Below are 24852 nucleotides of genomic sequence, written 5' to 3'. Positions count from 1 at the left end.
AGGATTTTTATTCCCATAATGGCAACTATGTACTTTTCTTTTCACCCTGGAGAACCTCATGTTGTTATGAGTGAAATGCTAATAGAAACGTAGACCAAAATGTGTTGTTTTTCTCAGTGGAAAACTTGCATCTATTTGGAAAAAGTTTGTTCCCAGAACAGATCTAATTTGTGTGCTTTCATTGATGCTCAAGTTGTTATAAAGATATTCTTATGTTTCCTGTAAAAGAAAGCAAAATCTGATTAACTTTTTTCCAATACAAACTCAACTAATACAGGCAAGACTCAGCTAGTACAGCTAGAATGAAGGAAGACGTTAATGATGTTCCAAGGGATTTTTAGATAAGGCCCCTTGTTGTTATGTGCACATTACAGAATTGTAAACTTAATAGAGGTGCCTGTGCATTATGGTATAAGTTCCATAATGTATATATTGCTAACAAAACAATACAGTCGATGAGGCAATCTACTGTACTTGATCAAAATCACTCCCTTACAGAACTAGTGGTATCTAGTATGCATAATAAAATACTCAAAATATAAAAATCCTAGCCCACTGCATCTCTCTTCCCACAGAAAAGCTAGGAAATGGCATTTTTCTGTTATTTCTGATCCCATAAAGCATAAACCATGAAATGGAGCTTAACTGTTATACCAATATTTTCCCTTAATATGTTACATTAGAAAAAAGGATGCACACAAAGCAATAGATACATTATTACATATTATAAATAATCATTTACATGTTGAAGGATCTCAAAACATCATATACATTATGGGTCTGATTCTGCACTATTGAAATCAATGCAAGCTTGGTGAGTGGATGCAGATTCAGACCCTGAATATATTACTATTTGTGTAGTGTTGACAATGTAGTTGCCATTCTACAACATACAAAAAGGAAGACCATGCCTGCTCCAAAGCCCTTACATCCTGAAGACAGTTAGAAAGATAATGAGCCACACTGGGAAATCTAGAGATTTGGAGATAGCTTAGATTTTGCAGAGGTTTTTCTTTCCATTTGTTTTCATTCCCCCATTTAGCCCTATAGCAATCTTGAAAAATCATACAAATTTACCATCTCAGCTTCTATATCTACTTGCCCATCCTTTCTGAGTATAAAAAGATCTCACCTACAAAAAAAAAAAAAAAAAAATTACCCCCCCACCCCCAAGGCTAACATACAGTACACCACTGACTGCCACTTCTAGTTTGCCATTTTAGGTAGAACACTCATTTGCCGTAGTTCTACAGGACCTTGTTACTAAAAAGGCACTTTTAAAGGTGCTCCTCAGTGTGCTGTATTGTGGTCGATAGGGTTTTTAATGAAGTTCTGATCCTCTTGGGCCTTCTACAGGAACATACAAATCAACTGGTGCCCCTGCATGGATTCATCTGAGAGCTATTTGATTAAAACAACAGCTGTGAATAGCACAAAGACCTGGGATGAAGATACATTTATTTTACTGGAACTTCTTTTTCTGACTGTGCAATATTCTGTATTCCCCAGGTAACGCCTTCAATAGCCAGTTTGGGGGTATAAAAGGTGGCAGCACCTTTAACATTCAGCCTATGAGACTGAGCACATGGCTGAACATTTGGGCACATTTAAAAAAATGTTAGGATCTCCAATTAGTCACTGCAGTAGGGAAGCTTTTGTTTAATTTTAATTATAAAATAGAACACGCAAGCGAATCTTGCGTTCTCTAATTTCTAAACCTAGCTTGGTCTTTCTGATATCATACAGGCTTTCATGGACTCCCCAGTTAATGCCAAATGCCATAGAAGATTTCTTGGTCTCTCTCAAGCAATGAATGAAAGCACTTTATAATATCAGAAAAACAAAGGGAGGGTCAACTTTCTAAATATATAATATGGTCTACCTCTTATAGATAGGAGAGAATTCTATCCTGGAAGCTGATTTACCATTCTGAAATACTTTCTCTGTTGATATTCACTACTTAGGGGCAAGCTATTCCCCTGGAATAATTGTGATGATCTAGGAGGTCCCCTGGGTATAATTTCAATTTTGCTGTATTTTCCATGGCTTATTTTCACTGTTTAAGTCTTCATTTTCAATGGTGGATTTTCAAAATGGATTGCATTTTGCAGCAAGCAGAGGTGCAGACTGTGTAAAAGCAGTATGTGATTTGTAATAATGGATTTCAAGTTAACCTTTATAACTACAGGTGGCCTTAAATAAAATAATTATTCACATTAAAAATGTTAAAATTTAGAGAATTACATATCCCTAACAGTAAACCCAGATTATATTTTCCATATAAACAGAACTCATTCAGAAAAAAACAACCCACTCAGATTTAGGATCCTTATCTGGATTATAGCAGGGTAGCCCTCCTAAAAGGCATTACTTAGTTCTGACCTCTCACAGTGCGAAAAGTAGTTCAGTTTCTATGGCCTTTCCATTTTTTACAGGAAAAGACAAATCAACAGCAAGGGCAATTAGTGCCATTTGTGGTCATGCTTTTACACTGAGAACTGAGACCATCAAAATTTATATTACCCTTACTGACTACTATGATTTCGTCACCACTGAAATAGACTGATTTTAGAGGTGTAACCTAGAAGTGAAAGGTTCTTATGCAATAATATTAGAAGTTCAATAGGGAAAGATCTAACTGGTCATCTTGTCCATCTCCAAACCCCTAAACTGTGCATTTCTTAATCAATGTTATATTTTGAGAAGATTCTAACACCCTCTATTACTATCTGACTATCACCTGTGGCATAGCCATCCTAACAGGACTCTTTTGAATTATGTTTACCTGCTTAAGAACACCGCACACATGCCTAGGCTGTGGAGATCTGAAGGGAACCTCTGTACCTTCAATAATGACAACTTTTCTCTCATTCTTGTCCTTTCCTCGTTTTATATAATCAAGTTCCACATTACAAAGATCTTTCCTCTTGTGAGAGTCAATACTGCTCTTAAAATCATCAGTCATGGATTATTATTGCAGCAATATAAGATTCAGTCTCTCCTAGGTGTTGAGTCCATCTGGGGTAAGGGGCATTGTCTACTGCATCCACTGGTGGGTTATAGGGTGAGGTTAAGGAGGGTGCGCCACATTCCTGGCACATTCCATGGTGCCTACTAGTCAATGGTAATCCTCTCTTGTGAGGAGGACTGCTATTAGTCAATCCTAACATGTCTAACAAGCAATGAAACTGACCCAGAAGGATGGCAGAGGATGCCCATAAAAGATGGCACCAAGTAAAAGCCTCTTCCTGCTTTACCCTTCATCCCTACAAAAATCCCCCCACTCTTCCCTTTCCTTCAGGAGATATGAACTTCCTATTGCTCTATGCTCATAATGTTTTGTACTGAGCTCTGAATTAGCATGGGATGTCATTGTTAAGCAATTAGACTGCACTGGTACATCTAGATTTGACACAACTAGGCAGGTTTTGTGTTGTGCAGTCACAATCTATTTACTGAATAATTGCAGGTTTTTTGGTTATAAGTTTTTTTTTGATTTACAGAATTACAAATTTGGGAAGTTATGGAGAATGGTGGCTAGTTCTTCTGCCCTCACAGAAGTTTGGATTCAGAGTAATGTTTCCCTTTCCTGTACATTAAATACCAAATCACTTTCAGTGTATCAAGGGATTTGTAGGGAAACTAGTTTTTTGTGGGAGACTCAGCTGTTTCCTTAGGCAGTAAACTGCATGGGTTGTTGTCCTGGGTTAGGCCATGGAATGGCTATGGACCTTGTGTTTTAGTAGGCTGGTTAAGCCTGGGACATATTAGGATGCTCTTGATTTCAGCACTGATTGGGGGTGGGGAAATGTGAAGGATGCCTGTTACTTTCCCCCTTTTGCTTCTGCCAAAACAGGCCTTTAGGAGTTATCTTGTTTGAAGTTAAAGGTTTAAAAAAGTTCCAGCCACTTGGCCAAAAGATTATATCATCAGCCTCTGGCCCGTCACTATTTGCAATGTTAAGCTGATAAATTCAGGTCTTCCACTTGTCAAGGCAGAAGATAGCATTATTAGAACATTTTAAAAAATGTAGGTGCATTAGTTTGTCTCTCAGGAAACAACTGTGTCACACTTACCCACAAAACTCAGATGGTTTCAGAATGTAATTTAAAAAAAAAAAAGTTTACTCAAATACTCAAGTTCATATTTTCTTTTTCTCTCTTTTTTATTCCCTCTCATTATTCGGGAATTCTTGTGTTGGAATATCTGCTTATAAGGAATAAAAATTACCCATATTCCAAAACTGTGGGGATTTTTAATAGCCAATATAAACAAAATTAATTCCAATGACGGATTTCTGAATTTTATAGTGCAATTGAGACAAAATATTAAATATTGTCTGTAGAACCATTGCACTCTCATTTATTCCAATTTCTGTTATTTATGTGTTTAACTTCTAGCTCCTTAATTTTTTTTTATGCAATCTGCTAATTAAAATTCTGCTTGGTATAATCTGGTTTTTTACTTTTTCCCCCCTCTGATTTTTATTATTAGTTTAACAGTATGAAAATGTGGCACTGGTGTTTGTGTCAGCACGTTTTATTTTCTTACGTCAATCAGCAAGTTACTGAGTCTTATCAATACAAATATCTGCTGCTGCAAGAAAGGAAGAAACTTGCCTAATAAAGTTCAAGCTGGGCTAACGAAGCAGAAATAACTGCTGAAAAACCACCTGGGTGGTAGGTTTGTTAGCTGAATTCAGCAGCATGGAACCCTGTAGCTAATCAGCTCCTTTCCTTCACCTGCAGGTATGACTGCAATGAAAAGAAAATACTCCAGAGGACTGTAGTACTAGGCAAAATTAAGGAAAATAACTTAAGACAAAGTCACAAAGATAATGCCTAATATTTGAACAAAAAATGCAGTTCTATTAAATTCTTTGTAATCTTTGCCCTGTTAAGACATTTTATCACATCTTTTAAAAAGTACTAAGGCTTTATGGAGAAATGTAGAGAATTATATAAAATGATATCCTTTCTATAGAATTTTGAAGTTAATTCTAGAGCAGAATGTCAATCTTCATTAGGCCCCAATTCAGCAAAACTCTTAAGCATGCAATTAAATCCAATTGACTTCAATGGGACTTAAGCATGATCTCAAAGTTGCCAATTCTTAAGTTCTTTGCTGAATCAGGCTCTGAATTTGTATAGTTTGACTTAATAGTCACTCATCATTAAATTCTTCAGGTTTTTAGATTAATTTCTATAAAAGCTTCTAATTCCTAAAGAACCCTAATAGTTTCAACACTATTAAAACATGATAGAGCTTTAAAACATCTTCAGGGCTAATTTTGACTTTCAGAGTAGTATTCTCTCTCCCAACTTTATATCTAACCCTATTCTGTCAATTTCTGGGCATTCTACATCTTTGTGTTATCGATTCTAAGAGACAGCATGCTAATTTGGTTTAAAATAGAACTACCCAGCATAACAATATAAATCCCACATCAATCTGCCTTTTGTGTATTTCAAAGTGTAAACACAATGTTCATATTGAACATCAAATTTATTTCAAAATGTAATGGACAAATCACAGTCTATTATTGTGAAGCTTTTGCAGTATACTGTGTTACACTTTGGAGTTTTGTTTTGTGAACACAAGTAGAAAATTTAGAGAACGTAAATATTTACAGAATATAAAAAGTGGGACATTGACAGTCCTTTTTAAAAATGCAGACCCTTATCAATGAAGATACTTTAAATATATTGGGAGTTTGGAAAGAAAGTAGAGTTAAGAAACAAGTCATTCTGTTGATTACACTGGTGTTTGTTATAACTACATAACCATAGCACTTAGTCATGAAAATTCTTATGTATGAATCAAGGAGGCATAAATGACTGTTACAGGAAACAGTTCATTAATTTATCTAATTTATCCTGTCCAGATGAAATTCCCTTGCAACAGCAGAGCCAGCAATGTAATTCTTTTATATTTAACCAATTAATTAGTTGAAGTTGCTCAATATTTCTAATAAGATAGTACAGATATTATTATTCAATAAGCTTGTAAATAACATCTAATTGGAAGAGGAGGTATGAATGGGGACAGCCAGCTATGGGGTAACAAAGGTACTGTGTACCGACCTCTTAATAGAAACCTAATGAGTAAAGTTTAACATTTGTACCTCAGCAATAACTTATCAACAGGCCTATTAACAAAATGAGGAAAAAAACTAATTAAAGCAAATTAGCTTTGTGTGCACATACTGGATAAGACAGAATACTTCTAAAAATCCAGGAAGATAATAATACCCATATGGGATATGTTTTTGGCATTTTTCATATAAATTGGACAGTTTTAGAGGATAAATATGGTACAAAAGTCCTTACAGGCAATTATGTCTTTATAATGCTGGTGGCTGACATCATAAAAGTATAATTTTAATTGCTATTAATTGCATTAAGTCTACTCTTATTGAATACTTAATGCCATCTCTGACAGTAGTACTAATTTATATACTTTAATGAAGCTTCACAGTAGAAGTTTGGAATTATAGATACATTTACACAATATTTAAAACAGCACATTTTATCAATCTCTTTTTTTAATGATGTTCATTTTTCTTAGCCTTAAATGATAATATGGCAGCTTCTGTCAGACACATTTTAGAATACACTATTTGGGTCAGGATTTACTCCATATTTCAACAAATATATGTACTGCAAATACTTTGTTTAAGGAGAGCTACAGTTAGATAGTGGCAATCACAGCTAAATCAGATAGTAATATTTACATGAATCTATCCCATTTGAGAATATACCACCAGTAAGACAAAGCCCTGACATGATTCCTGACATATTAAAAGACAAATTCACCTCTGACATTAAATGGAGCTGTTCTGTGGATGAATTTGTCCCTATGTATTTATCTCACAAAGAGATATAAGGATATAAAGTGACTAAAGAAATGGAAAGTCACAGATAAATTAGAGAAATACATAACACATTTTGAACAAATAGAAAGAAAGTGTTATTAACTTTGCAATTCTGTGCTAACACTCCTAGTCATTTCTCTAGTGCCACTAGTTACTGCAGGTCGTTGTTGTTAGTGTGATTCGCATTACTAAATTATGAGTAATTCATTCATCTCTATCAGTGCTAGTTTCAATATTTGTGAATTAGTAATCTGCCAAGTTGCACTAATAGTACAATACATCCATTATTGCTTTTTCAATTTGTTTTCATGTTCATTTTCTAAAATTACGTAGTCTATTGAAAATGGCAAAGGCACTACACAAGGGATACATTATTGAATGGGGTAGGAGACTGCTTTAAAGTATTCCCAGCCCTTTTATAAATTTTAGTCTGTTGCCAGAGCTCTGCAAGGCATATTTAACAGAATGAAAGAGCAAAAAATTTAAGACAAAACATGCCATTTATTTTTGTCTGAGCTATCAAAGCTCCTTATAATTAAGGTGATGGCCCCTTATGGATCTTGTGATGATACAGAATGGTTTTTAATAGTTTTGAACTAAGATTTCCATACACACTTTCAAAGACAGCATGTAATATAGCTGCTGGCTATAAGTTACCAGTTCCACTTTGCTTTCTATGGAACATGTAAATCAAGCTGGGAAGTTTTAAAAAATATTTATTTCCCCACTTTTAAACTTTGTTACCTGCTTCTCAATTACCTGGTCTTTACTGCCAAAATAAATAGGAACAGAAATCCAGCCAGCAACTGATAGAAAGAATTCTTATTGTTAATTTTAGCTGTAGGTACCAAATACACAATAAAAGTTTCTTAAATAACAAAACAAAAAGAAAAAAATCCCTCGGACTTCAGGAGCCAAAAGTTTTCTAAAGATTGTAATGTTTTAGTCTGGAAAAATAATAAAATTTAAAAATTTAATTTAATTGTTTTTAAAAAGATGCTTTAAGCACTTATTCAATTTTAAAAATTAGGCAATTTAAAAAATAATGGAACATATATTGTGGCTATTCTACATCTTTATACATCTTGTATTTTCTAAGGCCTATGGCCATCTATATTACACCTGAGGCACATAAGAATCTTAAATATAATAAATATATGGAGATATACCTATCTCATAGAACTGGAAGGGACTCTGAAAGGTCATTGGGTTTAGCAGGCCCATGCTCAAACCACTGAGCTATCCCTTCCCCCCCAAAATATATATATATTTTTAATACAAGGGTTGGAAGGGACCTCAGAGGGTTATCTAGTCCAACCCCCTGCTCAAAGCAGGACCCATCCTCAGGCAGATTTTTGCCTCAGAGCCCTAAATAGCCCCCTCAAGGATTGAACTCACAACCCTGGGTTTAGCAGGCAAATGCTCAAACCACTGAGCTATCCTTCTCCCTGTCTCTATTATGCATAATGACAGATCCTTTGATGTTTAATTACATATACAAAGGTCCCCATTCTGCATTCTCCAACCAAGAGACACTACAACTGATGGAAATTAGAGTTTTGCCTGCCTCTGAACTGCATGATTGGGCTTAGAGTGCCTGATGCTGTAGAAACAATGGTTCTAGGATTGTTCCATTTTAAGGTTATAAAAAGAGAATCGGTGGTAGGGGGAGTTATTCACTTTAATAAACTTGTTTTTTCGTTCATTATTTATGAATTACTTAATAATTCAATAGATTTATTTGCATGTAAAGTGTCTCATTGCCTGTCTGTCCAGCAAAATACTCAGGTTTGCTTTGCTGTCCACAACCCAAACCAGAATTTTTCTTAAGACATCCTGTGCAGACAAAGATGCTTTCAATGCACCTTTTTTTGGTTGGTTGTTTTTCATTCTTATAGAAATAACAATTTGTTGTTTTGCTAGTACTAGCTATTATGATAGTTGTCCCTGTGTCAGGGCTTGTCTACATGGTGGATTAATGACCTCTATGGAGGTGTGATTTCCAAAGTGCATTAACATATTGCACATATAGATTATACTGGTGCGCTTTAATGTAGTGCTGTTTGAAACAGTACTACATTAAAGAAAACAGTACTACCTTAAAGCGCACTAGCGAATCTTTAGTGTGCATCAGCAGGGCCTATCTGGATTAATTAATACACAACACATTAGTGAACTTTAGAAAGCAGACCCCTAGAGAGGGGATTTCTCCAGAATGTAGATGAGCCCTTAGAAGAGTGAAATCTTCAGGTTACCTAAAGCTAGAATAAGAGTTGCTTTTCTAGGGAGAACAGAAGCTTTCAATTTTGTTTAAAGTTTTTTTTTTACACTGTTTGAATAGACTTTATATTTGAAAAAGTGTATGTTTTCTCAAAACCACATTAATCTAATGTTAGCAGAAATGGAGCAAGCTGCCTATTATTAAGCTTCCTGTCTTTTCATTCCTGGTTTCCCACTTCCCTTTAGCATAAGTGGGGAAAACAGGCCCATCATTTTTTTTTTTTTAATAGAGTGCTATTGGTTAACCAGCCAATGAAGCAAAACAACATAATATGACGCTAGGTAAGTGACATGAGAGGCAAAGACAAAGGATTATTGTTCAATTGAATAGCCACTTTCCATTCATAGCAAATTTGAAATTAACCTGGCAGGCCAAAGAATAGTGTTTCCTAAAGTATCCACAAGCTAGGAGATACTATGTCTCTGAGTTTTCACATTATTTGCAAACAGTTTCCTACATCTCAGGCACATAAACTTGTATGCATGCATTCTATGTAGCATCTGCCAGTGCTGAACTTTTGGAAGTGTGGTGATAATAATAAGAAAACTAAAATGCTATATATCTGACACAAACATTTATTCTGTAAAAATCTGAAGTATTTTGAATGTTTCTCTTGACTGCATTGAGATATATTCATATCTCTGTTTCTAATGGAGAAAAAAAAAGAGAAAAACAATTCAATGGCTTTTTAAAACAGTCTTGCATTTTAGGTCCTTAAAAGGTTGGACAGCAGAAGCTCATTTTAAAAGTCACCAAGTTAAGGTAATCAAAACATCAGCCCTGTGGAGTGTTTGAGATCACAACAGGCTTTAACAATGCAGAGAGAATGTTATTGTATGCTGGGCTTTCTTTACACATTGGTTTACAATATGTAAGAAGCGTGCTATGACAATGGGGTATGGGAAAAAGAATGATGCAATACTGAAAGGAAAAAAGCAAAGATGCGACCAGTATAAAGATAAGAGAAAGGAAGACAATGAATTTGCGGGATTTAAGATGAAACTGTACAACATGGTGAAGAGTAGGGTAAGATACTAAAGACAGAGGAGGCCATATAATACAGGATAAAACAGGCAACAGGATAGGAAAGAACATTGTGACATTCAAGTAGACAAAACTGGTCCATTAAAAGCTTTTATCTCCCTCCCTTTGTCTTCACTGAAATAAACTTTCATCCATATTTTGAACCAAGCTCTTTTTAGATTCTAAATTATTCTGGGTTTTTGTTTTTTTAATTCAGCTTCCTTCCAGGACTGGCAGTGTCAAAAATCTCCCAAGAATGTCTGGTGTCACTAAGAGGATGCCAGATCAATTTAATTTTGCCATCTAAAGAGTTTTAGAAAGGTTATGATTAAGCATTCAGACAGAAGCTCAGTGCATTTGATATCCATGTATAGACGGTACTGTCACATAAGGCTCTTCCACTTAATGCACAAGGCACTATCCCCCATATCCAGGAGTTCTTGTCACATATCCTGGCTGTATTGGTGGGTGGGCCAGAAAAGGGTTAAAGGGGTAATGCACATGGTCACTGGTTCTGCGGCGAATCGCCTGAAAAAGATGGTCCCAGGCTATACTATCTTTACCACTGAACCTCTGCATGGGGATCCTCAGAAATTTCCTCCAAATGCATACACCTAAGGTCCTAATTCTCCTTTAATTTACTGCAGCACATTGGCCATTTACTGCCTCCTGAGTGCCCCACTCATGGCTAAAGCAGTCTCTATGGCAATCCCACCTCTATTTCCCTTTTGTCCTGCCCCTTTAAGAACTCAGTCTTTAGTTACCTTCTGATATCAATCCTTTAATTCACTCTTCACTTGTTCTTTTCAGGCTGGCAACAGAGTTTGTCAAAAATGAACTAAAAAATCCAAAACAAATGGAAAGTTTTTCAGGTCATCTTTGCTTCTTACCTCCCACTCACAGGCTTTATTTGGCTAGGGCTCTGCAGGAGCCACACTTGCTCCTCATAGCTGCCCCTTCCACCAGCCCCAGCTCCACACAGTCTCCTCTTTCTTGAGGTTTCCCAGTTTACTGCCAGACTTCTTTTAACAATCTCTATTGTTCTCTCAACCACACCCTGCCCCACAGCTGCCTACTCCATTTTATATTGGATTCACCTGATCTCTTTCCCAGGGGGCTCATTTTATAATCAGGACTGGTTTAGCCCAAAGCTCTTCAGCTCACAGGCAGATCATCCTATTACACTTATACTGGTGTAAAATAGGCATAACTTTAGTGAAGCCAATACAGTTACCGTAAAACAGTTGTATCTAAGAGGTGAACCAGGCTTTTCACCCAAAAGAAAAAATAACTAGGAAAATCTACTTGAAGGCTGAAAATTTTCTCTTAAAAACAAACAAACAAAACAAAAAAACCTGGTACATGTTGACTATGAACTTCTGTTTAATTTTGATTAGAGCAAACGTAATGTTATTTAAATTAATGAAAAAGTATGGGTAACCTATCCTTTACATTTTCTGTGAAAGGGAAAGAAGGAGGGAGACTATGAGCAAGACAGAAAATGGTCACCAGGAGACCTGACAGGATGTGAATTACATACCGGAGGTGGTGGAGGATCACAACGGTGTACAGAGAACTGAGAGAGCAGTACGGTGACACCAAGAAGCTTTGTTAAGATCAGAGTAAAATGAAGGGGGAGAGTGTTGGAGCGGCTGCAAGAACCATTATATTGTCATTGGAAATATCTAAAGCGATAAAACCATAAAAATACAGAAAGGGAATTTAATACAAAAATGTAGGTCACAAGGCATTAAAGATCTGTCTCAAACCACAAAAAAGGAAGAAATTTGGAGTTCAGGAAGGAGTAGGTCTGTGTCAGAGTGCCACATATCAATGGGTGATCTTACTCTTTTCTTAACACAGCTCATTGAGTTTTTGACTCCACTGACATAGTGTGAGAATCTGGGATTCCCACAAATGTTCATTATATGGAGAAATTCACTGTGGTTGCATACTGCAGTACATCAATATCTATATTTTTCATGGACAGTGAAGAGCCAGGAGCAGTTTATCAGGAAGTATCCCAATGGATGCAGATCAGTAGAGAGAGAATTCTCTTGTAGGAAAAGTAATTGACAAACTGAAAATCCATTTAAAAACATAATCCTACCCCATTAGTATTTCAGCCCAGGTTCTGGCCCAGATTCTGGCCTGGTTCAGGTGCAGATTCTGGCCTGTTTCTGTCCCAGATTCTGGCTCAGATTCTGGGCTGGTTCTGGCCCAGATTCTGGCTTGGTTCCGGCCCAGATCATTGCTTGTCTCTGCCTGATTTTGTGTTTAATCAAAGCAACTGAAAGGTTCAACTGTTGACTGGAATGGAGATTACTACATTAAAGAGGGACTTGTGCGGTTTTGTGAATAGATTACTTGTAATCATATTGTGGCAAATTCTGTCCTCTCCTACAATCCTGTGAAGGTCTCCAGATGCACTGGAGCTGGTGTGGCTGCTATACAGAAGTTGGGAGGGGGCAGAAAGAATGGCTATCTGGGACCCATGCATAGGAGCTAAAGTGACTGCTCCATGGTTCACAGATCCCAGCCCCTGGGGGCTTCCTCACACATGCCAGGGTTTTAAGAGAAGGGTAGAGAAAGGGGCAAAGAAAGGAGTGGGTGAGAAATCTCATGCTATATAGATTCAGCATCTATTGTTCACTGCAGAGTGGGAGAGAGGAGAGGAGGAAGTGATGGGATGATTTAGTTGGTGTTTAAAAAAAAATTAATGGAGATATCCTATCTCCTAGAACTGGAAGGGACCCCGAAAGGTCATCGAGTCCAGCCCCCTGCCTTCACTAGCAGGACCAAGTACTGATTTTGCGCCAGATCCTTAAGTGCCCCCCTCAAGGATTGAACTGACAACCCTGGGTTTAGCAAGCCAATGCTCAAACCACTGAGCTATCCTGTATCCAAAGTGTTGGTCCTGCTTTGAGCAGGGGGTTGGACTAGATGACCTCCTGAGGTCTCTTCCAACCCTAATATTCTATGATGCAAAGCAATTCTGCTGCCCACCACCTCTCTATGGCTTTGGGCCAGCAGTGTGTGGGTGAAGCTTCCTCACTGCTGAGGAGGAGGATTTGGCTCACTGAAAAAAATATCCTGGGGGAGAATTGATTACATTTACTTCTGCTGCCATAATGGAAATAAGCCCAACTTTTACTGACTCCCAAGGCCACTTATTTGTTGTACTACTTCTTATTCCTGGCTAATTCACCATGATGCCAAAAAATTCATAACCCAAATATCCAACCATTGTTCAACCATTATTCGTAAAGCTAGACTTAAAATAGAAGATTGGATGACACAGAAAACATCATGTTCAGGAGGTGTCTTCTTATTTGAAAACTACTTAGGAAGAGAGTGTCAAGGTTGTCAGGAAGTAAAAAAATTAACTGGTGCCCCCCCAACTGTTCTATCTTTAAGTCTTTACATTAAAAACCACCTATTCTTTAACTGATATTCTTAAATCAATCATTCCTAATGATAGAAATATAAACCAAAAAGACATACATCTTTCTGTAAGACATGCTAGTTATTTAGTATGTGTTTATTGTCTCATACATAGTCTTATTTCTGGCTTTTCAAATATTCTAAGCAATCCAAATGATTTATGTTTAAATAGATACATGGAACACATGAATTAAGGACTTAAACTGAGACCTCTCTCAGGTAAATCAATGTTTTGATCTACCAGTCTTATGAGAATCTCTTTGAACAATAGTCCAGGACACTGTAAGCTCTGTTGCACAATAATTGACAGCAAGGAGAGTTGCATGTAAGATAAAGATGGGAATGCATACCAAAAGTCAAAGTCAATTACTATTCCCAGCAAACCTGATTGAACATGTTGTAATTACAAGTTCCAGTATGTATAAAAGCCCTAACAATGTTTAAAATGGACCATTAGTGTCAGCAAATATATGGCTATACAAATAAATATATAAAATATCTGACTGATCCACTGGGTTTCTAAGATGATTACAAGTCCAGTGGAAACAGAATTGACTGGTTGATATTTTGTGACAGAGTTCTGATTTTCTGCAAAAAAAACCCCAAACACTTAATTTTCTCAAGTATGATAAAGCATTATGATAACTACACTAATAATGTCTCTCTCACAGCACAATATTCAAAATCATACAAGTCCAATAATAAACATATTTTACAAAATCATTACGCTGTACTCAATTTCCATATTTTCACTAATATTATTCCCACATTTGTACACACAATATTAGCTGTCTATATCATCTGTATCTAATTCCAGTCAGAGAACCTAAACCAGGATAAAATTTCCTAAAATAAATATGGTTCCATCACAATTGCAAATATATTTTGAGAAATAATTCCAACAAACCTACACTAAATCCTGACAAAAACCTGTCCTTTTTGTGGGAACAACAATTATATTTTATGCAATCTGATATAAAACATTTCACAGAATGAGAGGAAGAAATGCCACCATCCAGCCATATAAAGATGGACCATTTACAGTTTTTTTTAAATAGAAGAGGGATAGTTATTTACATTGATTTTAAAAATAATTTGAATTATTTAAGGTAATTACAATCAGAGCCATCATGTGTGAATTTATCAATCCTAGCAGACTATGTGAGCTCTAAATTTATCTAATTTTATAAACATCAGAGTCCAATTTTAGTTCTCATGCTTTGTCCAACCATTTGCTTTTGTGAAGTATTTTAAATAAGACATTTATTTCTTGTTTTGTTTGACATTCTACAGAACTGGAAAGAATAAGCCAATATTGAACTGATTGAAAAAACAAATTAATAAAATCAGAACTAATGCAGGATCCGAACAGAATGAGCCTTGATGCAAGGCAGATGCTTTATCCATTAAGGTACAAAGTCTTTGTAAAGAGTAAGGTGAATTTCCAGGAACCATTTTGACCACTTTATAGGTTCCATATTTTTCATTAGTAAAATTGAACCATTTTGAGAATGAATACATAAATAAAAGTGAACAAGAATGGCAAAGTTTAAACGAAGTGGGTTCCCTAATTCTTTCAATGAATACAAAAAACAAATCAATCAGAGTATATGTTTTGTCCTTCCTCCACTCCTGAAAAAAGAGACTATAAAAGTAAACCAAAATTTCCCTAGATTTCCAGGGTAAGTTCTCAGTTTATCAGTCAGTTTGACATAACCACCAAGTTTTGTGCAGTTTCATATGTCCTTACGCAACTGTGATAAATAGTCACTTACTTCTCCGGATGTCCATGAGAAGCAGGAAGTACGTAGGAGGTGGGCAGAAGCAGCTCACTCTGCAGAAGCCAGTGGGACCAGAGTTTTGGAGTGAATCAGAGGCACGCACCCACATGGCTTGCCCTCCTTCAGTTCCTAGTTCTTTGACCTGTCCCTGTACCTCTTGTGCTCCGTTCCCACAGCCTCTTTTTGTCCCCATTTCTGCCCTATCCCCCTTCTAGCCTGTTTTCCCCCTCCTGTTCTTGCATCCTCAAACCCTATTCTTCAGCTTGCCTCTCTTTCCTTAGCCAGTCTCCCTCCTGCCTTTGCTCTCACAGCTTATCTCTAGCTGCTCCTCTCTCCATAGCCAGAGAATCACTGGTGTAGCCATTAGCTGTCTCTTTCACCTGCTGGCTTCAGACTGGCTGGGGGAGCATTGAGGGAAGAGGAGAAGCAATTTCCTTTCTCTCAGCGCTAATGCCTGGAACCACAGGGGACTACAGAGACCAGAAGTAGTAATTCAGGAAAAGATCTTCTCAGTGCCTGCAGCCCTCCAATATATGTGATAATCCAGCAGAGCTCTGAAAATGTGTGAGGGCAGGGGAAAATGTATGAATGTTGTATTCAGTGTTTGATAATTGGTAGCCTTAGTTCTACTGAAACTGGACTTCTGTCTCAGTGTCATTATAAACTAGACAGTAATGTCCTGCTACCTCTGGCTTCTCCAATTCCTTGTGGCATGTGGAGATTGCTGATCTGCCCTCTTTGCCAAGAACTTTCTAGATATATGCTATCACAAAGAGAAATTCATCCTGGGCAGTTTGTCACCATTAGGGCTATGTACTACTTAAGACCCACTTAAACCTTCGAATCTTAAGTGGGACTTTAGTGGTGCATAAAGCCTTGAGCTGGCCTGCTGCCTAGGAATGATTTTCACTCATATTGGAGATCCAGAACCAGGATAAGGCAATACAATCACGATCAGGTTTTTCCCCATAAGACTAGGGGCTATCACAAATTAGAAGGCTAGAGAACCCGGAGAGATAACTCCTGACATTGTTCCTACTTGTAAAGTATCATTATGTCCTATTAGTCATCATTTATAATGTATAGATCTCTAAATGTACATAACACTTTGTAACATGAAAAATAAGGAAAAACAAAAATAAAATAAAATTGCATTTCCTACAGAGTAGGCATGAAAAAGTGAAATTCAATGAACAAACACACACTGAATTCAGAGTAACTAACTTTAAAGCCAATAGAGACCATTGTGATCATTTAGTCTGACTGCCTACAAAACACAGGCCACAGAAATTCACCAAGCAGTTCCTGCATCGACCCCATAACTTCTGGCTGAGCTAAAGCATACCTTTTAGAAAGACACTCAAATGATTTAAAGACTCTGAGTGACGGAGAATCAACCCCATTCCCCAAATCAGTTGTTTATATTATTACCAGGAAATCTGGTAAAAGAGTAGCAGTATAGTTTTGTAGCAGGAAACCACACTGGGAGTACAGAAACCTGGGTTTTGCTACCATCTCTTTTTAGAAGTTGCTGCATAACCCTGGAAAAGAAAATTCCCTCTCTTGACCTTAGTTTCCTGATCTGTAAAACTGTAGTAATGATGCTTGCTCATCTTTATATAGTGCTTGGCAATCTACAGATGAAAAGCACTATGTAAATTAAATATCATCAGAACCTCATCACTAATTGGCATATGGTCTTCATAGCTGTCAGGATTCACAGAAGATGTAGTTTTGGGGAAGATTTTTGTAAAAAAAAAAAAAAAGGTTAAGTGTAGAATATCTTAGTTGGGAGTTTGTTTGCCATAAAGTACATGGGACTGCTAAAACAATGATTTGCAATATGGTCACAATTCTATGTGAGATTGCATAGAAGGGTAAATGTAGGACAGCCAGAATCACTCAAAGGACATAAAAATGAACTAGAGAGACAAGGTGGGTGAGGCAATATCTTTTATTGGACTAACTTCTGTTGATGAGAGAGACAAACTTTTGAGCTACACAGAGCTCTTCTTTAGACCAGATCTAGATCCCTCTATCCCATTTTCAAAACTTAGTATCTCAACAATAATGAAGGGAAATAATTAGGAATTCACCAATTAATTGTGACCTGAAGAAGAGCTGTATGTAAGCTCGAAAGCTTGTCTCTCTCACCAGCAGAAGATGGTCCAATAAAAGATATTACCTCATGTGCCTTGTTTTTCTAATATCCTGGGACTGACATGCAGGGCCGGCTCCAGGCATCAGCTTACCAAGCAGGTGCTTGGGGCGGCCACTTTGAAGAGGGGCGGCACGTCCAGCTGTTCGGCGGCAATTCAGCGGACGGTCCCTCACTCCTGCTTGGAGCGAAGGACCTCCCGCCGAATTGCCGCCGCAAATCGCGATCGCGGCTTTTTGTTTGTTTGTTTGGCTGCTTGGGGCAGCCCAAACCCTGGAGCCGGCCCTGCTGACATGGCTACAACAACACTATATAAAAAGATGATCTCTAATGTTTTCAAAAACACCAAAATGACCTAGGATTCTTGGTCCCATGTTCAAAAGTGACTGAGACTCAGTCCTATTGTCTGTCAGTCAATTCTTATGTGATGTTGTTGCTGCATTAGTAATAACTACAATATCATTTTATTTGTATTATGTATATTCTCTTACCTGTTAAAACAATTTACTTCTGTTTTAGAAAACACAACCTAAATGGATTCATACATATTTCAACTTCTTTTTTAATGTTTATGTCATATTCTTTCTTTTATGCTGTGTGTGACCATTCTTTGGAGTTATTGTGTTCTCATAAATCAGTATTTTCATGCAGTAATAAAAATAACTTATTTTAATGGTAACAGCTCCAAAGGCTTTCTAACTATGAGTGGCATTTTATTTAATTCAATCTATGTTCCATTTGCCAGCTAATGGTACACTCTGGATTACAAAGTGGTTAGGTTGTTGCCAAACTCCCAGAAAGGGGAAGCAAAATTACCTTTCTCCAACTAGCAGGTCTAGGTGTGCCTTCTAGAGTTGAAGAGCAGAATAAAATCCAGTGTTTGAATAATGAGCCAGTATGTGACCGAAAAACAGGAATACTCTTTTTCAATCCTGGCTTGATTTACTGTACCTCAGTTCAGCCTACTACTATTTATTATTATTATTTATATTCATAGGTGCTGACTCCATGTGTGCTCCAGGGCTGGAGCACCCACGGAGAAAAATTAGTGGGTATTCATCACCCACCGGCAGCTAAGCTCCCCTTTTTCCCCCCAGCGCCTCTCCCCCATCAGCAGCCCCACGGATCCTTCTCTGCGCCTCCCGCCCACCGTGAACAGCTGTTTCGTGGCAGGCAGGTCAGCTCCAGGAGGGAGGGAGAGGAGCAGGGACTAGGTATGCTCAGGGAGGAGGTGGAAAGAGATGGGGAAGAGGTGGGGCAGGGGCGGGGTGGGGAGTTGGGTGGAGTGAGGGGTGAGGGCGGAACAGGGGCAGTATAGGTGGGGTGGGGACAGGGGCGTGGAGGAAGGGGTGGAGTGGGGGGTCGAGCACCCCCTGGGGAGAGGGGAAGTTGGCGCCTACATTTATATTTCACTAGTGCCTAGAGGACCAATCTGAAATCGGGGTCTCATTATGCTAGACTGTGGAAAAACAGTGTGCATACATGCATAAAAAGCTTTCTGTCTAAATAAATAAGACAGACAAAGAAAGGATTATTATTCTCCTTTATTAAAGGGGATAGGTTAGGTGACTTGCCTATGACCCCACAGAAAGTTTGTGCAATAGTTAGGAACTGAAGCCAGATCTCCTGAGTCCCAGTCCAGTGCTTTAACTACAAGACCATCCATGTAGAAAGTTAATAGGTTTTTCCAGATACACTCCTTTCTACATTACTGAAACTGCTCTTTATAATATTCCTGGGGGATATACACACAGTTGTATTTGAAAGGGACATTTTTAAAAGGTTTAACATTGTAGTCCCAGTCTTAGAACTTAGTGTATTGACAATAATGAGGGGAAATAATTAGGCACTCGCTAATTAATTGTTAATTGAAGTTACCTGCTTTAAATAAAACAAAGATAAATTAAGCTGATTATTTCTTGTCTTGGAACTGGCTGGCTAACAAAGCCTAAAGAAATGATAAATAAAACTGAGTTTCCTTTGTGGTTGAATTTCATCTTGCTTCACTAGACTATAAAAGCACTGTCAAAGAGAGCTACCCATTAGTTCAATTTAGAATAATTTCAGAAAGCAAATCTCCAAGCCTCCAATGACATCAGTTAGACAACACCCTAATCTCCACAAGTTTTTGTAAAAGTTGAATAAAATCTGCCTGTCATCAATACTGGCTTTCACTGTTTTAAAAGAAAAAGATGCATGACCTGTGGTCACTTAGATAGAAATGACTGATTCTAAGAGGAGCACTACATGTGGAATCTACAATAAAATATCCGAATATCCTCTTGTATTTCTATCTGTCACAGATTGTCAACATACCAAGTATAATAAACAATACATAATTTAGAGCCACAGTGACCTGCTGTATGTTTATGCTTCAGCACCTCAATTCTGCTATTATCCATCTAAGAAGCTGGATCAAAGTATCTGTCAAATCTTTAACCTACCAAATTTAATTTTATCCACCTGTGACTTTAGGATGTTCCAGCAGAAACTGTATATCCAAACCCAGCAATCAGGATGAAAGAAAAAAACTTCTGGATACAGACTTAAAACTTTAGCTCCCTATGGTTTAAACTGAAAGACAATGTATCTGCTTAACATCAAGCAGTTTTCAGAACTCTCCTTGACAAATTTTTCCTTTCTCCATGATTCATGGTATACCCTTTATCTGCTCACACTATGTATCTTTTAAAGTTCAGATTTTTAAAAAGTCACTTTAGCAAAAGCCATGCTAACTAATAACTGAAATAAAAATAAAATTGTTAAAAGAATACATTCTGCCTCCAAACTGTGCATTTGTAGTCATACCTTTTTAATGACCACTGGATAAAACAAATCTTGCAAAGAAACCTCCTACATAACAGAAAAAAAAAAAGCATACACATTCTCAGGGACATGGAAAGAATGAACATTTTGAAAGCAAAAGAAAAGACATTCTTGCATCAATGTATGTAAATTTGTTAGAATTTAACAACAAGGCTAGGTCCCGAAGAGACTTTTCCCATACTACTGGCTCAACCCTGCGAGGGTTGGTTCAAATACATTTGCATATTATATTCAGCCATATTTACTATGCTAATGTTTATTATTTTGTTTGACATAGAGTGTCAGAATGAGACTGAAGCTTGGATGAATATTTGTTAGCTGAGGCTCAATCTGGAGATGGAGGTGATATTTGTAGGTTGGGCAAAGCAGATGGAAAAATGGCAGAGATTATATTAGCCCTCTTGACTGAAAGACTGTTCCCACTTTTTATTGTTCATATTCACTGTTTTTTGTTCATGTTAGATATCTAGATACCTGAGTCCCAGCAGTGCTCACTACTGCTTCTTTTTATATATCTGCTTTAGGATTTTGTACTGGTACCCCACTGTAGAATCTGAGAACATGGTAAGAAGAATGTGACCTTTTCTTTCAGATATGGAACTTGCTACAATTATCCAGGTCTCTGTCATCACAAGATTTGACAACTGCAATGCATTGGTGCTGTGGCCCTTAAGCTCATCCAGGCCCCACATGAGACTATGTGGCCCCTTAGTGCACTCCAAGGGTTAATGGGTTACTTGTAAAAGTTTATATTAATTGCATATTTTAATTTTAATGTTTTTCTTCTGAATGTTTTTCTTATATCTATGCTTACTCTTTGACCTATGTCTAATGCATGTTTTTGAGCTGAGAGCTAGCTGAGCCTCTGCTGGTGCTTGTCATAAGTTGACAATATTCAATAGTGCATAAAATATTAAAACAACTTCATACAGACAAGGGAAAAAAACACATCAGCATTCACAGTTTGTCATCAGAACACCAATCTTTGTCCAGGCACCAGTAGTAAGAAACTTAGTGGAAAGAAAAGCAATGATACTGTGCTTCACAGACACATTAGTGACAAAAGAGAAGGACGCAATAAGCAATTTTCTCAAACTGAATGGGTATCAAATAGAAATTCAAGACAGAGCCATCAGATCCAAACAAACAAACAAAACAAAGATCACTGCAACTGGATATACTGAAAGTCATAGCTGACTAGAGGATGAAGCTTTGAAGGATGACAAAAATAACCCTCCAACTTCTGCTAGACATGTGGAGACAAATATCTTGTTCAAGGCTGGCTATCATCACCTAACACAGAGAGTCAGTTATCAGAGAACTCTGGACCCTGCTTCTGAGAAATGTGAGCTACTATCCACCAACTTCAGCTTGACATAATGGTTATCTTCTTATATTTAGCTATCACAAGCATGTTAATATTCACAAGCCTCTTTACATTCTCACTGAGAAAGTTTCAGTTATGTACTTTTCACGCTTTCGTATTCCTACTAGCATGGTTTACAAAGGACAATTTCCATTAAATTGTAATTATTTCTTCCCATCAAATCTTTTATCTTTTAACTAAATTGTTAGGCGCTGCTCAAGGGAGATGGGAACTTAGATTCCATATAGCTAGTCAATACAATTCTATTGTCCTTGCACTACTTACTTCATGCCACAATAGATATTTTAAAGTTTACTATTTGAAGCGATTGGACCTGATTGTCCGGTCTTACACTTCGTGCAATTATATCCAGGCAAAGTGGATACGAAAGGCTACCAAATTCAAATTCATTCACGTGTATGGGGATAGAATTTTACATATATTTTGCTTTGCTGTAAATGATAATTCGGTGGGCTGTAGCCCACTAAAGCTTATGTTCTAATAAATTTGTTAGTCTCTAAGGTGCCACAAGTACTCCTGTTCATTTTAAAAAATAATTTATGGATAACAGACAAATTAGTGCTTTACGTTTGATTTTTATATAGTCTGAAGATTAAGGATCATCATATATTTGCAATTCTTAAAGACAGCACTGAGAAGGAAAATGGGCAAGTATGTTCAGAAAACAAAATGTTCCTACTCAAAATTTGACACCCTCTACTTCAATAAAGATCTAAATTTTATCTCATTATAGCAATAACACACTGTATCAAGAAGAAATCAATTTTCAAAAAGTATTCAATGGGAAAAAATCAATGCATGTCTATGCATCCTGTGAAGAAACAGTTTCCACTGTCTGCAAAGTTAGAACAGATAAAGAACAGAGGCTTTAGCAAGCAAGTAGAAAATGGGCTGATTAAGACTTTACTTTGAAAAAAAAAAAAAGACACAAACATCACCACAACATAAAAAAGGAATATCCAGTTGATAGTACAGAAGGTCATAACGGATGTATTTGGATTTTCAACATGCCAGATTACTCATTCTGCTGTGCTTGTAGTCTGTAAATGGTAAGGATCTTGAAATTAGAGTACTGGTATTTGAATTAGAGATCATCTTGGCAAGAAGTCAGTGCCTCACAGTTCACAAACAGCAGTAATGTCTTTCTGTGCACTCTGTTCTGCCTCCTGACTTTATTTTGGAAGTGGATAACAAGTTTCTAATTCTTCTAAGATAAAACACCATGTATAACTCTTTATACTAGGTTTTTTGATTCTGTGTGATCTATAGTTTCTATTCCCCGATGTGGCCCTTGGGCCAAAAAGTTTGCCCATCCCTGCTCTAGATCAAAAGAGTTCCTTTTTTTTAGCATACAAGAAATTTGGTTTTAGCTGCCTTTATTAGTATTCTGAATCTAACCTACAAATATATTCTTTAAAAAACCACACCACTAGATATCTGTGGAAACTGCTTCCAAATAACTAGAGAATGGTAGGGAAAAAGTTTTTTTATTTAGTACATAATGTTTGCCATATTTCCTGGCAACTCCCACCCAGTGTAATCAAACACCTTATTTTGCTCTTGGATGGGGTAGTCTCACCCAGCATGAAAAAAATCAAGAGACACTAGACATGAACCAGATTCTGTCAAGTGATGAATGCCTCTTCAGAGATACTAGGGTATTTCTCAACTTACAGGATCTGTCACTATATAAAGGGATAAAGTTTAAAAAAAAATTACAATTAATAATATTGCACATTAAAAAACTTGTTGATATAAAATTCTGGATCCCAGGAATGTGATATTTGAGGTCTGTTTGGATCATCTATTGGACCTAGATACAGATCTTAGTGAATTCTGTGGGAGTTTTGACATATATTTTATGGAAGCAGGATGGAACTCATTACTGTCAACAACCACATTTTTTGGTTACTAATCTTGTCCTTCTTCCCTCCGTGAACCCCCCCACCCCGCCAAACAACTGAGCGACATTTTATTTATGTCAGCTGTTTTACCTTGATTTTTATATAGGATTTGATTGTGCCAAACCCTAAATGAAGCTGGAGAATGAATACACATACAACCCCCCTGCTAAGCACAGCCGGATAAGGGCTTCAGGGATAATAAGACTGAATTTCCATCATAGCCTCTGCTCCCACTCCATGAACAAGTGGACAAGGAGGGAGCAAGGAAGGGAGGGAAAATAGGTGGAGTCATGTCTTTTAAAAGCCTGATGCACACACAAAAAATGGGAAACAAGATCTTTAGAGATCTTCTTCCCAGATCTCTTACTGGGTTGATGCAGTTTACATCATGCTTCCTCATACAAGGCTGTAACTAAGGGCACAATCTAACCCACAGTTACTATAAGGTGTATTGCAAATCTTTGGCTAACATCTTTAAAAATGTACTATTTCTTTGTCATTTTTATCATGCAATATAACGATGAAACTCCAAAATATACTTTTTTTTCCCTCCCTCCATAAGGAATGAATTACACTAATTCAACATATCTGTATGCAGTATATACAAAACTTATTATTTACCATCTTACCTGTAGATACATGTTTTTAAAATCTGCATTTCTTACCACAGTTCATTGGAGGAGTACATACTTCTAAACTTTATATATATATAAATTACTATATTTATAATATATAAAGTTTAGCTATATATATATACACACATACACACACTTTTTAAATCTATTTGCAGATCATCTTTTAATTTTGAGGGAAAGGTCAGGAGCTTTATATACCAAAATGGAATCACAGAGGTTTTCTGCTAGAAAAAAAATTATCGAGAAGCAACATAAATTTACTTCATTGTTTAAATACTCTGAAAGGAAAGACATGCATTTTGCAGTTCTTGTGAGCCTTATTACCCAAGACCCTGTTGCTTTAAAAAAAAAAAACATACAAGCTCCAACATATTGCAAAATAGTCTGGGCTTGTGGTGGAACATCAGGACCAAAATATAGTTAAAATGACCTATAACAACAACAGACATTAGCTAGGCTAGGTTTTTTAAAAACCTCACATTCTCACTCCTTCTGAACTCCTGGTTATATGCAAGACACTCGTGTTCACACTTGCTACT

The 24852-nt window shown here is 37.0% G+C and overlaps 1 protein-coding gene across 1 annotated transcript in view; it reads right to left on the bottom strand.

Annotated features, from left to right (window-relative positions):
• Window positions 1-24852, bottom strand: part of TENM3 (teneurin transmembrane protein 3) — a 1277620-nt gene that overhangs the window by 748422 nt on the left and 504346 nt on the right. The gene's annotated exons all lie outside the window — the stretch shown is intronic.

This window comes from Trachemys scripta, chromosome 5, assembly GCF_013100865.1.
Source record: "Trachemys scripta elegans isolate TJP31775 chromosome 5, CAS_Tse_1.0, whole genome shotgun sequence".
In the NCBI taxonomy this organism is placed as follows: Eukaryota; Metazoa; Chordata; order Testudines; family Emydidae; genus Trachemys; species Trachemys scripta.
This window is presented reverse-complemented; position numbering and strand designations above follow the sequence as displayed.